At 41.4% G+C, this 15759-nt stretch overlaps 1 protein-coding gene across 2 annotated transcripts in view; it reads right to left on the reverse strand.

Moving 5' to 3' along the window:
* The window catches only part of RSPRY1 (ring finger and SPRY domain containing 1), a 60100-nt gene that overhangs the window by 42390 nt on the left and 1951 nt on the right, over nucleotides 1-15759 (reverse strand). The window contains exon 1 of one of the 2 annotated variants that reach the window (XM_030581442.1): nucleotides 805-827. The exons of the other annotated variant lie outside the window; for it this stretch is intronic. The gene's annotated coding sequence lies outside the window, so the exon portion shown is untranslated. Of the gene's footprint in view, nucleotides 1-804; nucleotides 828-15759 lie in introns of those variants that run through there. 2 annotated transcript variants of the gene reach the window in all.

The raw sequence follows: 15759 nt of genomic DNA on the forward strand, positions 1-15759 counted from the left end.
TGCCAAAGGTTGCCAACCCCTGGGCTAGAGTGTCACACAATGTGTTGCTTCTGGAGGTCAAACACACTGCACACCCGAGAGACTCCCTGCATCCCTCCACCTCCCCCTATAAGTTCCATGTGTGCCCACCCTCCTACCCCTCTCTATTTCAGGGAGTCTCTGCCCCCGGACACCTCCTTCCTGATGTCAGGAAGGCACACATCCCATGGTGTCAGAGGCTCACTGTGTCCCCCTTCACACCAAGGCAAGAGCTCCATGTCATTCTCCCCCACACTACTGTTCCCGATTCCCCCCCTCCGCAATCCCCATATGCCTGGAGTTGTGTGCCAGCCCCTTATTTCTGGTCTGTCTGGGAGATTGACTCTCTGAATGGCCTATCATCTGAACTGTACTGGGAGAAGAGACAGAACGGAGATAAAAATACTACTATGCTGCAAGACATTAATAGCTTTCATCAGCTGGTTCTTTGCTCCAGAGATCATTATGGAGGTGAAGCTGTTGGGACTAAACAAATTCAAGGGCTCTGTGTGTCCTCCATTTCCCCATCCTCTCCCCACTGATGTCTAGAACATTCCTTAAAAATTTGACATCGGATGTGGCATTCAACATGCACTGTGTTACAGACACAGAAATGCCATTGAGCCGAGAGTAAGATCTCACTTTGCTCAGCCGACATTGAGCACCAAGTGGTTTGATGTTGTGGGCCTTCCAGATGAAACCTTAAACCCAAGGTCCTGTCTATCTTTGAGAAACTTTCCCTACAGTCTTTAGAGGAGCCACAGGAAAGTAGATATAAAAAGTTACCTAAATCAGTCACAGCAACACACTCCCTTCCCTCCCTTCCTCTGCATACACTGTGTGATGTGCTCTACAAGCCCCAGCTTCACTCCAATCCAGAGTGCATTTCTGCTAGAAAAATATCAACACAGCGATGAGAAACGTTAAGTCTTATTGCATTGTGCCTACTTCTCTTGGGAAAGGGCAGCCAATGACAATCATGTTAAAAGACTAAGGTCGCAAAGTCAAGCAGTCAAAAGTTAGTAACGTAATTAAAGACTGTATCATAATGCACATGCACAAGGGGGCCAAATTACAGATCTTCAGGATTGGAGATAGGAGGAAAACAGACACTGTGATTTGGGGGGAGGGGGGCGGATGAGCCACACAAACCCTCTCCTATAAGCACGATGTGGTGGCAGCTATGAAATAAGCCTCATGGAGTTCTCCCTACATTCACTCCAAATGTTCTTTCCTCTTCTTGCAGGCTTTAGGATGAAAAGGGTGCAATGTTTACATACAAGGTCCAGGTTGCTTCATTTATTTATTTAAATATACATCCATCCCATCCCACTGTTTTGAAATAAAAAGGTGTTGACGAAAAGCATCTCACCGCTCATAGAGACACTGTTTAGGACAATCAATAAAAACAAGAGCAAGTGCACTTTGGAAACTGATCCTCAGCAGGAGTTGGGTATTTTAGCACCACTGCAGATCAGACCCTGTATTATCCTTCAAAAGAGGCTGTGGGAACACAAATATTAAGTTCCATATCAGCTGTCTATATAGACAGACGACAGACTTCACAGTGAACTAGCTGTTTAGTCTTCCTATATATAAATATTTTCATAAGAGTTCTTATTTTACACAAATGATATTTACCCAATAAAGGCCTGGCCCAAGAGTCACTGAGAATCAGCAATTGCCACCCAAGAGAATAGGAATTGTAGGTATTTAGCATCTCTTAGGATCAGGTCCTAGCATTATTTTTTGGTACATGGTTGGGTCTCGTGGTGACCAAGCAATCTGTCTTCGGAGGGAATTTTGAGATCAACAGTTTTATTGAGTCTTAATCCAAGTGGTTTCATTTATATAACAAAACAAAAAAATCTAGTGCTGGAGTGATGCTAACCAGTGAATTAAGACCAATAAACTATGTGCTGGGGAGCTAATGAATGGGGAGAGTGAGAGAAGAATATTTAAACCCCACCTCACCACAGACTTGTTAAATATAGCACACGTACTACTGCAGAGTCATTATTTATGCACAATCTGGCCAACAGTTGCGTGGGACAGAGAAGCTGCAAAGACTTTACTTCACTGTTTTGGATACAGTTCCAGCAAACTGTTTCCAGAACAGTTGGGCTCCCTAATGGAACACGGTAACAGAAATGGACTGTACTGCCTTAGGGCACTGAAGAAGTTATACACAGAAAAGCAGCACCATATGGGCTTTTATCATACTCAGTGAATTATGCTGCTCCACCGATTTCAACAGCTGCACTTTAAGAAGGAGTGACCCCAGGTTTGGGACAAGCCACAGTGCACATGTGTGGTTTGGAAAGAATGATTCACTTGGAAGATACGTTGCCAGAAAGGAGGTGGTTTTCCTGATGGCTGAGGTAATAGAGAATTCCCAGCTCCGGGCAAGAGATTGTGCTGTGCTTATCAAAAAAATAGACATGCCACTCAGGAACCACCACCTAGTAGCCTTAGGACTAAACCTATCAGCAAAAGCTGATCCCTGTTGGGGTATGCTTAGACTCCTTAGAGGCCCTTAAGGGGAACTCTTTGCTTTCACAACCTTGGGACTCTGAAACAGAACATGGGGTGGGAAACTTTCCTCTCTCCCAAATTACTGGTTGCTGAGAGAGGAAGGGAAGCATCAATCTCTGCATGAAATAGCAACACATGACACAAAAGAGTACCATTGACAAAAAGGTCTCACTCTGCCCAGTAGAAGTTGGTCAAGCAGAATGAAACTTCTGCAAAATGTTCTACTTCCTGTCACAGTGTTGCTGTGCAGGGCTGTGCTCATTTGTGTATCAAGATCACTTGCAATTAGGAAGTGCAATTTCAAGCCATGAGCAAGAAGCAAACCAAAATGACGAAACAGTTTAATATGGAATTGTAAACTGAGCAATCTATAAACCAGCCTCGTAAAATTACACTTTCCCAAGGGGAGTAAATTGACAAGTAAATCCAGTATTTTTTTTTAAAGGGCATGAAAGACTGTTTGTTTGTTTAAGCTCTGTCATAGTAATGGGGTAGACTTTGTGCCTGGTCTAGTACATTTTCATTACAAGTTTTGCAAGGCTACTATGAACAGTGACTTCAGTATCAAGCTGAGGGTGGCCATTCCAACTAAGTCCATTTCGCTGCTGAAAAGAAAAGGAGGACTGAACATAGAGTATTAAATTGGAACTTTAGGGACAGACAGGGTAGAACAAAGGGACAAAAGAACAATTAAAACTGCTTTGAAACATCTCAGAATGGTAGAGACAAAAAAAGGGGAACAAATGGAAGGCACAAGCAGTTTTATTACATAAATACAACTGACTCGTTTGGCAATGGAGATGTGGAATCAAATGACTGGAATGTCATACAAGAGTATGATCTATCCCGGGGACATAATGCGACACTATCTCCCATGCATACAAGGAAGTATACGCATTCTGAAGCGCATGTCGCCATGAAAGATAAGTGTCAAAAAGTCTAACATAAAGGAAGTAAAGTACAGACAGGAATTCATGCTAGAGGTATGCTGTACAGACCATCATGTCAGAAAGGGAAGGTGGACAAAGGCTTCCAAGATACCAAACTACAGCACTATAGTAAAGAGGACTTCACTGGTTTTCCCAAACCCAGCTGAGTGCAGTTCTGCCATAGAAAATAGAAAACAAGTTTGCAATTAGAAAAAACTATTGGTTTTGTTCTTGTCCAATTTTGGACAACTCACCAATTGAGAGTTTGTATGAAAATAAAACAAATCCCCTTAGAACTTAAAACTCATATTTAAGCAACAGTTGAATTATTACCCTAAAAAAAGGAAAAACCCCTGTTATAAGGCTAAAGAAAGTGAGAGAACTAAAACTAAAGGACCATGGTCAAATTTGGTCCAAAATGTAAGCTTTGTTTAACAAACAAACAAATTCTTTATAAGACAGGAAACCAACAGAAATGTTTCCACAATTAAAACAAAAATAAAAATACTTAAAGACCCCTACCTACACTTCTTACAACCCAACCTTTGGAGCACTAAGAACCCGAAAGTAAAATTGACTTCACTGATTTTCCATTGTATATGTCAAGAGAAATAAAAAACAAAACAAAAATCAATTAAAAAAATTCTCTTTAGTTTAAGATATTTCTAAGAACATAAAGAAATTTCTTTATAACATGTTTTCAGCTGAGTATGTCCCATTAATTAAAATACCTTGACTAAAATTATCACCATCATATGTCTGAGAAAGTAATTTCTACAGACATGAAAAGTAAATGTGACATTCATCCTCAGTGTCTCATTATAGCATAATGTTTAAATTGGAGTATAAACTTAATATTGCTTCATGTAATAAATTAAAAAAGTACATAATCATTAGACACTTTAAGAAACCTACTTGAGTTCAGACCCCTGCAAATAACTATTAAATATTTGGCTTATTCCTCCAATCTCAAAATTGTCTTCCCTGTTGGAAATTAGTATAATGCACTATTATTCATCAGTGCCCCGCTATTAGTTTTACAGGATTACTTGTACAGTAGAACTCCGGAGTTATGAACACCAGAGTTGTGAACTGTCCAGTCAACCACACACCTCATTTGGAACCAGAACTATGCAATCAGGCAGCAGCAGAGACAAAAAAGGCAAATACAGTACAGCACAATACTGTGTTAAATGTAAACTACTAAAAACTAAAAAGAGAAAGATTTGACACGATAAGAAACTGTTTCTGTGCTGGTTTCATTTAAAATTAAGACTATTAAAAGCATTTTTCTTCTGTAAGGTTTCAAAGCTGTATTACAATGTTCAATTGTAAGCTGAAAGAACAACCACGATGTTTTGTTCAGTGTTATGAACACTCTCTATTCCCAAGGTGTTCGTAACTCTGAGGTTCTACTGTAATCACTTTACAATACAAAAACTAAAATTCAACCATTACCAACGGACACTAAAAAGGCCAATGTGCACAGAACTAAGCACAGATCTGTTTTCCTGGTCATTAACATGACAACGTCCCTTCTCAGCTCCCCCTCTCTCTTCCCCAAACTGGACTAATAGTTATACGTAGCAGATGCTCATCAGTTTCAAAAAAGATTTTGTCACCTTAATCCTAACAGAACAGGAATGTCAATTTTACATGATGTATGTAGCATAGCTGTACCCATGTTGGTCCCAGGATATCAGAAAGAGACAAGCTTGTCTCTCTCACCAATAAAATATATTACCACCTTGTCTCTTTAAACTGTATATGTTGAAAGTTTTAAAAAGACCATTCAAGTTCAATCTTAAATTCAATGAAGTCAGTGGAGTTACTTACTTAAATACACCAGAGCTGAATATAACCCATTAAGGATTGAGAAGGGAAAGAAAATCCCTAAATCCATTATCTTTCGGTTCCTTAAAGCCATATCCAAATTTATGCAATTAGGGCTTTGATTCTGCAAGATGCTGAGCACACCTGCTTAAATACTTCCTTGGATCAGGCTATAGTGCTCAGAACGCTGCTGCAAAAGGCCAATTTCATAATCTGTTGCTTTGACTATGTCACCCCTTTCTTTAAATCCCACCACTGGCTCCCCCTTCTCTGTTGCATCAAACTGCTTGTACTCACTTTCAAGGCTACTCAAAGCCAATTCCCCACCCTATCATCTCTCATTCATTATCAGGCTTTCAATGGTTCCTGCAATCAGCCAATGATGCTGGTCTACTGCCCACTTGTTAAATTTTCAAATATCTTTGTACTTTCTCCCACGCTGCCCTAAACACTTGGGATGCACTTCCCATAAACATCTGCAAAGTTCTCTCATTTCACCTTCAAATCCCTCCTCAAAATTCTCATTTCCCATAATGTTTCCAAAAAAACACTTAACAGGTAGGCTGCTGGTGTGCTGAGATCACTGCCTACTATGCTGACCAATACTGACTGACTGTCTGTACCTGTTGTCTCTCGTCACATACACCGCTACCTCGATACAATACCACCTGAGAACACAAATTTGGATATAACGTGGTAAAGCAATGCTGGGGGGGGGGGGGAAGAGGAGGACTGCGCACTCTGGTGGATCAAAGCAAGTTCAATACAACATGGTTTCACCTATAACATGGTAAGATTTTTTGGCTCCCAAGGACAGCATTATATCAAGGTAGAGGTGTACTTGGACTGTAAGTTCATTGCGAAAGGGACAAACTTGCTGTTTGTGTTTGTACAGCACCTAGCACAACGGGGTCCTGATCCTAGGAACTACCACAATACAATGAATGTTAATAAGTGTAGATGTAGTTTTGATTTATATAAGGGAATATCTCAGGATTGCTCATGCTAGTCAGAGAACTAGCATAAGGTATACCAGTATAAGCATTTTTATAAATAAAACTGTCTCTAAACTAAACAGGCAAGCTTTCCTAATTATACTGGCATAGTTAAACCAGTAAAGTTTTCTGCAGACGACTAGGCTCAAGTAAAATTTAGTAAGCCTTGCAATGTTGCTCAATTTCACTGAAAACAAACAAAAAAGGGAGAAGTGGTACACTTTCCAAGTGCCACAAACAAACATTAGACTGCAATAATTAAAACAACAACTACTATTGTACTTAAACTGCAGTGCTTGAAAATCATGCCACAACCCACTAGCCTATATTCAAGGCAATCCCAAGATTGTAGACCAAATTCCCCTCTGAGGTCATTTTTTTTTGCAGAGTGGGGGAATCCCACCAGTGCTCAGTGGGGTTGCACCGGTATCAAAAAGAATATGGATTAATGAAACAGAAGGTGTACAAATCAGAACAAAACTGAAGCCTTTAAAAGGCCAAACTAGACTTTTTTTATGTCTGGAAATACCAGAGTTGATTGATTAGGCTATATTATGAAGAGGCAGTTGCCTATGGATAGTTAAAGTTGTAAGCAGTTTCCCATTATAAGCTTGATTTCTCTTTCACTCACACGCTCTGAAATGAAAGAGAGATGGTCTCCCTGGTTCAAATTTCAAATGTGACCTGAGAACAAAAGAGAATTTTTAAGGCCAAATTTGGGAAAGGTTCAAGAAATTTTGGAGGGGGAGGGAGGAGAATCAGAAGCAATTAGAGAGGCAATCATTCGAAAGTTAAGAATGAGTCACATCTGGAAAATTCTTTTAATGCTTTTGTCATCACTTTGATACTTTCCATTTTACAACAAAGAAATAAAAGAGCACCTGTTGCATGCCTACATGATGAACTGTGGTCACGCACATATAGGAACTGCAGACAGCAGAAGGAATCAAACCTCCCAGGACCTCTATTAAACAAATGACTATCCTAAAATACCATCTGAGCTAATGAATAATTCACTTAGCTAAGAGAGAAGCAGCTTTTCGCCACAGCTGTGGCATCTTGTTGGCAGAGGCCATTCAAGGGATGGATTGAGAAAGCACATCCACCTGCCATCATAGAAATGTAGGACTTCAACAGGTCATCTAGTCCAATACTCTGCAGTGAGGAAGGACTGATTATTATCCAGACTATCCCTGATAGGTGTTTGCCTAGCATGTTCTTAAAAACCTCCAATGATGGAGATTCCATGACTATTTCTACCCATTCCTATCTTGGCCACAGGAGTTTAATGGCCCCTTTATGCTATCAACAAGATTCCCCAGCTGGGAGCCTAAAATAAGCAATGGTTACAGTAGTGATTCCATACAGGTGTATATATACTGCATGTCTGACACTATTGATAATATCAAACCTACCAAGATGCCTGGTCCCAAAAGATCTTGGAAAGAATATTAGTGAAGATCTTGGCTGGAAATGGCATCAGTCTAGTTTTCTCTAATATACAGCCCAGGGATCAATGATTTACTTCCTCAGACATTTGGTTACAGCCAACCACAATATTGCCTCATGATGGAAAGAAAGCCTACCCTTTTTATGAAGCTGAGAATACTCCAAGCTAATGAGAAATTGATACATAAAGATGTAAGAAAAAGCAGTTTCAGACACTATACCACTTTTTGTTTCAGTTCCCACTCATCATTCAGAAATGGTGTTAAGTATTACCAGTATTTTCCCCTCCCAAACAGTTGAGTAAAACAATAGCTTTCATGTCACGGCCGTCTGAACTGTCGTAAGGATGCTGAATGAATACAAGAAGTTAAGGAATTTGCATTAACCTGGTGTTCTATTGAGAAGATACAATATTTTCAATTCTTGCTAGAGAACTTAGTTTTCTAAGAGGGAGCTGGAACATTGGGGAACCCAAGCAAAAGAGAAGGTCAAGCTACCGGTGGGAGATCGACCAGACTAAATTGCAAGTCTCCAAGGACAGTCATTAGTTTGCTTACGCTTAAGACCTTGCGGCAGGGAGAGAGTGCTAGGTCTCATTAAAAATGAAAATTCTCTTTATGTAAAAATAAGAATACAAGAAAAATTGATTGAAGTTCACATTTCTTCTCTGAAGACTACTGAAATTGGAGGAAAAACAGGGCAGAGAAACATCTTGGCTGATAGATGAACAAAGTTGTTTGGCTTCCATTATAGATGCTGAGCTGTGTTCAGAGCGTAGATTGCAAAAAGAGTGATTACCAAAATTTTATGCCAAACAATGTGCATGTTCTATCTAACTGAGCGACACGTTTCAGAGATTCCATGACAATTGGCTAATCAATTCTTATATTTAATTTCTTTTAAAAAAAATATTCCTGGTCCCTAATTCTACAAGGACATAGCCTAACATTCATAAACCCCAACATTGCAGGTCAGGGTTTAGTTTCCATATCACAACTGGATTCCCTGTTAGCAGTATCATTAGCATTAACAGAAAGAGAAGAGACTTAGACCCTGCTCATAGCGCTTACAATTCTGGACCTCGATCCCATCAGTGGAGCTCCACATGGGCTGAGGCATCTGGTTATGCAGAGTTCACTGCAGTATTGGGGTTTAAAATCCTTCAAAACTTTCTCATGAGTAATCCCACTGAACTCGGGAGTGAGTAGGAGCTGAGAGAACTGGTCTCACATGAGACATGATAGGGAGAGAAGTCAGCAATCAAGAGAGAAGTAAAAGGAGGAAGATGAGGGTATGAGACTGAAATGTTTTGTGCATATGGTGATCATTCCAATTTCTTGTTTTAAGTTGGTTTTACTGATATTATGCCAGGTAAGGGCTGACATTCATTGGTGGGGCAGCGTGGGGAAATCTTGTCCTATCACCGCTGACTGTATATATTGTGTGTGGATAAGTCACGAACATGTAGGGCTGCAAGGGACCTCAAGAGGTCATCTATGTCACCCTCCTGCACTGAGATAGCACCTACTATACCTGGACAATCCCTGACAGGTGTTTTTTAAAACATCCAACAATGGGGACTCCACAATGTCCCTTGGAAGCCTATTCCAGTGCTTACCTATCCTTATAGTTAGAACTTTTTTACTAACATCTAACCTAAATTTCCCTTGCTACAGATTAATCTGATTACTTCTTGTGCTACCTTCAGTGGACATGGAGAACAAGTGCATCCTCTTTATAACAACCCTTAACATATTTGAAGACTTAACAGGTACCCTTGCAGCCTTATTTTCTCAAGACTAAACATGCCCAGTTTTTTCAATGTTTCCTCATAGGTCAGGTTTTGCAAACCTTTTATCATTTTTGTTGCACTCCACTGGACATTCTCCTATTTGCCCACAGCTTTCTTAAAGTGTGGCACCCAGAACTGGATAATGTATTCCAGCCAAGGTCTCACCAATGCAGAGCAGAGCCGGACAATTGCCTTCGGTGTCTTTCACGCCCATGCTGTATCTCGTGCACAGATAAATGAAGGATGTCAGTCCCCAGGGCTACCAAAATATAACTTTAAAAAGCATGAGACTGTTCTGTCACTGTTCTCTCCCAAAGGTTTTACCAAATATTTAGGCCTCCTGGCTCTCATTATCTTGGGAGGAAGGGATTGCTTCTCTTCTTGTGCTAGTGTTACTTAATATTTGGATGGTATTGTCCTCTCTGTGTGACAGAATGTTTAAAAAGCTAACCCAGTGTCACAGAGTCCCTAGGCGATGCTCTGGAACTGCTCCCCATAAAGCTAGTCAGGACTTTGGGGAACCTCCTCTCCCTTGGAACAGACTGTCTTGAGGGCAAGAAGATCACACGGCTTCACCTTCCTGGGTCTGACCTTGGATCATTCAGCATATGCCCCCTCCATTCGCTTCCCACAGCGAGTCCGCTCAGGCAGGGTCCTGGGGAAGCCACAGGGTCCTGCACCCCCATTTCACAGTCAGACGTGACTCTTAGCCAGCCAGTAAAACAGAGGTTTATTAGATGACAGGAACATGATCTAAACCAGAGCTTGTAGATACAGAGAATAGGACCCCTCAGCCAGGTCCATCCTTGGGGCCAGCGAGCCAGACACTCACATTTGCACTCACTCCTCATCCCCAGCTAGCTCCAAACTGGAAAAGACCCTCTAGCCCCTCCTTTCTTGCCTTTGTGTCTTTCCTCTGGGACGGACCAGGAGGTCACCTGATCTCTTTGTTCACCTTTAGCTATTCCCTTGCAGGGGGAAGGGCACCAGCCATTTGTTGCCAGGATACAGAGTGTCAGCCATTTATGCACACTGGAGACTTAAGAAATGCATAGGGGAAACTGAGACACCCATACAGTATTCAGAGGAAACTGTAAGAACAGATCCACTTCATCACACCAAGTTCTCCTGTTGACATACTCCAGCATAACCAGGCTATTCAACATGAATCCTCATAAAACAGGACCCTGCTTCCAAAAAACTAACTTTCAGATACAGCAGAGGGGTAAAAGCTAGCTTCTCTTTTGAGTAAATATTTTTGAGTTGAGCTGTAATGACAGAAACACATTTTTAGAATCAGGTTCCTTTAACAAGTGGGAAGGATTATGGGAACATGAAGGTTTCATGACAACTGCAAGGATGAATCACGTGCAGCATGAAGGGGTAGTGGGAAAGTGTTTTGGCTCAGCCCTTGCCTGAAGAGATGCAGAGAGAAGGACAACCTATGTTTCAGAAATACGCAACAGTGACAGGAAATACAGCAAACTCGAGTCCTATGAGCAAGAGAGATGCAGACACACTAAGAAACAGAAATGTGAAAGTTTCGGAGCTGGCCAGCAATAGAGGAACTTACTCCTGTGAGTGAGAAAAAAGTTCTCAGAAAGATTGTGATAAGTTGCAGTCGATATTCAACTGAAGGAGGAAAAACAACTGGGAGTCTGGGATAATCTTTCCCGCAGGTACCAAATATCAGAGGTTGTAAATTTGAGTAAAAGAGTGGATTAAATATTTATTCTTTCTAAATGGACTATTTTTAAAACTTGTCTAGCTGAAAAGAAAAAAAAACTACAATTCTTCACTCAACATTCTGTCCATGTATTAAAATCCAGAGGAGAAGTTTTTCTACTAGTACTGTAGTAACTTTTTTAAATAATAAAGCAGTATCTTATTGATGTAGCTTTTACTTTTATTACAAGGAAATCTACTTAAAATGAGAGTTGAAAGGATTTGTACCAACAAAAATACATGCCATACCCCTGTGAATCATGTTATGATCTACAATATAACAATGGTAATTCTCCAGTTAGGTAGTATGACTAATGTATTATGGATGCATAAAATATGCTGAAGCAGTTTTTGATGTGTGAAACATTTTGCTAACACTGTTGAAAGAAATTCAGTGCTGGCTCAGTTAGAAGTTTGCACTGTAAGTTGTCAGACAATTGCCTAAACACAGAATGTAGGTAATGTCTAGAACCTCCAGTCTTAGTCCTGCAAAACAAACACTGAAGTGACAAAACTGGGGGATGGGGTAGAGCATAATTACCAACTACATTCTTAAACAATAGGAAAACTGACTACAGGCTCAGAAGAAGGACATCAGAAAAATTTCGATCTCCTGTTAATTCAAGGGGAATATCTTAAAATGTCTTGACAGAAAGGATGGTCTTGTTGTTAAGGAGTGGGCTCTGCCACAGACTACCTATGTGACCTTGGGCAAGTCACTTGAACTCTCTCTGCCTCAGTTCCTGACCTGTAAAATGGCAATAACGATTTCTTTTCTCCCATCCTTTGTCTGTGTTTGTCTATGTAAACTCTTCAGGCCAGGGACCCTCTCAGACTCTCTTGCTATGGCTATATATAGAAGCTACTGCAGTGGGGAGCCCTGATATTGGCTGGGGGCTCTACATACTACTGTAATACAAATAATAAAAACTCCTGCTGTACAAAAGGTGGCCTGCAAATGATTTATAAAAAACCCACTAGATTTCTGCCCATTTTATTTAATATGATGTATAAAGAAGACAAGGCCTGAAAGATTTTCTTCCCCACCCCAAGAAGTTTCAAACACAAGAACTTAGCTGCCATACTGGGTCAGACCCTGGTCCATCTGGCCCAGTATATCGTCTCCAGCAATGGCCTGTACCAGTGCGTCAAGGTGTGTACACCCAACACGGCAATTATGGACTGATCCACACTGTCTTCCGGTAGTCAGATGTTTAGCATCACCCCAATCACCTTGGCTGTCTGTCATGAACTTATCCAGTGCTTTCTGAACCCAGTTATATTTCTGGCTGTCACAACATCCCATGGCAATGAGTTCCACAGGTTAGTTGTACGTTGTGTGAAAAAGCACTTCCTCTTGTTTGTATTAAATCTGCTGCCTAATTAAATTTCATTGGCTAACCTCAGGTTTTTATATTATGTGAAAGGATAAATAATAATTCTCTATTCACTTTGTTCACACCACTCATGAATTTATAGACCTCAATCATATCCCCCCACCCCATTCAACTCTTTTCTAAGATGAACAGCCCTAATCGTTATAACCTCTTCTCACATGGAAGCTGTTCCATACCCATGATAGTCTTTGTTGCCCTTCTCTGAAGCTTTTCCATTTCCACTCTGTCCTTTCTGAGACGGGGCAACCAGAACTGGACACAGTATTCAAGGTGTGGGCATATCATGGATTTATATAGTGGCACGATAATATTTATGGTTTTATCTATATCTTTCCTAAGAGCTCCTAATATGCTGTTAGCCTTTTTAACGACTGCTGTGCATTGAGCAGGTTTCCAGAGAACTAGCCATGATGACTCGAAGATCTCTTTCATGGATGGTAACAGCTAATTTAGAACACATTATTGTACACGTATAGTTGGGATAATTTTTTCCAGTGTGCACTTCTTTGTACTTATCAACACTGAATTTTATCAGCCATGGTGTTACCCACCTCACCCAGTTTTGTGAGATCCTTCTGTAACTCCTCATCGTCTGTTTAATGACCTGTCATAATTTTGTGTTGTCTGCGAACTTTGCCTCTTCATAATTCAGCCTGTTTTCAGATCATTAACAAATATGAACAGCACATATCCCAGCAGAGAACCTTGAGGGACTCTGCTGTTCACCTCCATCTCCTTTTTTTAAATCCTGAAATGATCAGTCATACCCTCTTCTGGTTTTCCCTGGAGGACTTCTCGGGAATCTCAGAAGACATCCCATCTCATGAGCTCTCTCTCTCTCTACACATTTAAAAGAGGTGGCAGTTGCAGCATTAAAGATCTAACAAAGATATTATTTCTCCCAAGTGTTTTTTCAACACTGGAGTTAGGTTTTAAAAAAAAAGAGTTTTGAACAGAGACTGAGTCTCTTCCCTTCCCTCTATTGATCATTTTTCAGTCTCTTATAAATCACTACTTCTCCAGTGACCAGAAACTTCCAGGGTGAACAAGACAAGAACTGAACAGCTCATGAAAAGACTTAAAAACAAACTATTTATTTATAGTCTTCTCCAAACATCACAAAGCAGTGGGGGAAGGAGGAAACTGCATACTTAAATTCTTCTTTTCAGATAACCTTTCAATGTGTCCCATTCTATTTATTACCACACACCCACACCAAAGGTATAGCTGCTAAGAAAAAAAAATCTTTAAAAGCAAAATAAAAACAATTAATCTGCATGTGTACCAACAAATAAGGCTGTGATGGGTATAGAATATATATACAAGTTGAAATATAGCCCAAGATTTAAAAAAATGAAACATCTTAACAAAAAAAACCCCAACAAAAACAAGCAAAAAAGAAAACCATAAAAAACCCCTCAAGCCCAATTTGAAATGTTTCCATGATTAACAAAAGTCTTCAGAAAGGACCCTCTGTACGTAACATTTGCAATTAATGTAGAATGGTGGTAGCATGTTAATAGAAAAGATTAAGCTGACTAGTTGATTGTAATTTTCCAAGCTAAGAGAAATACAAAAAGTAAAGTAGTAGTAAAAAAAAATTATCTTGATTTTTTTAAGTCAGTTTATGAAGATATTCTCTGTAACACAGGCAAGAAAATGTGTTTTATATGTAGCTAGAGAGTGGGCCATACACTATTTAAAAAGCTTCTGACTTTAGAATCTCTTTCTCTCTCTATATATAAATTTTTAAATCAACGGGAGAATCTTCTGAAATCCTTCTGAGTTTGTCTGGCTCCCAGAAGGAATCTTGTATTAAAACAATCATTTTGTCATACATAACAGAGAACTCAATGCAACCCAATGTATTAGGGCTTTTTTTGTGAACCAGGAAGTAAGTCTATAATGCTGTTAATAAGATAACATTTATTCCTGTGCTTGAGGTCACTTGCAGGCTGGTTTGTGGATTTTTTTTGACAAGTTCTATCTTCATTTTTAAGTTCACCTTTATAGGCTGTATCACTTAAAAAATAATAGCCTATTCACTTTGGCATCCAATTCACCAAGGCACTACAGCACACTTTTATGTTTGAGCACTGTTAGGCCATGTCTACATCTAAAATTTTGCAGCGCTGGTTGTTACAGCTGTATAGGGCAAGCGCTGCAGAGTGGCCACACTTACAGCAACCAGCGCTGCAAGTGGTGTTAGATGTGGCCACACTGCAGCGCTGTTGGGCGGCTTCAAGGGGGGTTCCGGGAACGCGAGAGCAAACCGGGAAAGGAGACCAGCTTCGCCGCGGTTTGCTCTCGCATTCCCGGAGCCACCCAGCAAACCGCAGGGAAGGAGACCTGCTTGCTCGGGGTTCCGGGAACGCGAGAGCAAACCGGGAAAGGAGACCCGCTTCGCCGCGGTTTGCTCTCGCGTTCCCGGAGCCACCCAGCAAACCCCAGGGAAGGAGACCTGCTTGCTCGGGGTTCCGGGAACGAGAGAGCAAACCGGGAAAGGAGACCCGCTTCGCCGCGGTTTGCTCTCGCGTTCCCGGAGCCACCCAGCAAACCGCAGGGAAGGAGACCTGCTTGCTCGGGGTTCCGGGAACGAGAGAGCAAACCGGGAAAGGAGACCAGCTTCGCCGCGGTTTGCTCTCGCGTTCCCGGAGCCACCCAGCAAACCGCAGGGAAGGAGACCTGCTTGCTCGGGGTTCCGGGAACGAGAGAGCAAACCGGGAAAGGAGACCCGCTTCGCCGCGGTTTGCTCTCGCGTTCCCGGAGCCACCCAGCAAACCGCAGGGAAGGAGACCTGCTTGCTCGGGGTTCCGGGAACGAGAGAGCAAACCGGGAAAGGAGACCAGCTTCGCCACGGTTTGCTCTCGCGTTCCCGGAGCCACCCAGCAAACCGCAGGGAACGAGACCTGCTTGCTCGGGGTTCCGGGAACGAGAGAGCAAACCGGGAAAGGAGACCAGCTTGATTACCAGAGGCTTCCTCCTTCCATGGAGGTCAAGAAAAGCGCTGGTAAGTGTCTACATTGGATTACCAGCGCTGGATCACCAGCGCTGGATCCTCTACACCCGAGACAAAACGGGAGTAC

The sequence above is a fragment of the Gopherus evgoodei genome, chromosome 12 (assembly GCF_007399415.2).
Source record: "Gopherus evgoodei ecotype Sinaloan lineage chromosome 12, rGopEvg1_v1.p, whole genome shotgun sequence".
Classification (NCBI taxonomy): domain Eukaryota; kingdom Metazoa; phylum Chordata; order Testudines; family Testudinidae; genus Gopherus; species Gopherus evgoodei.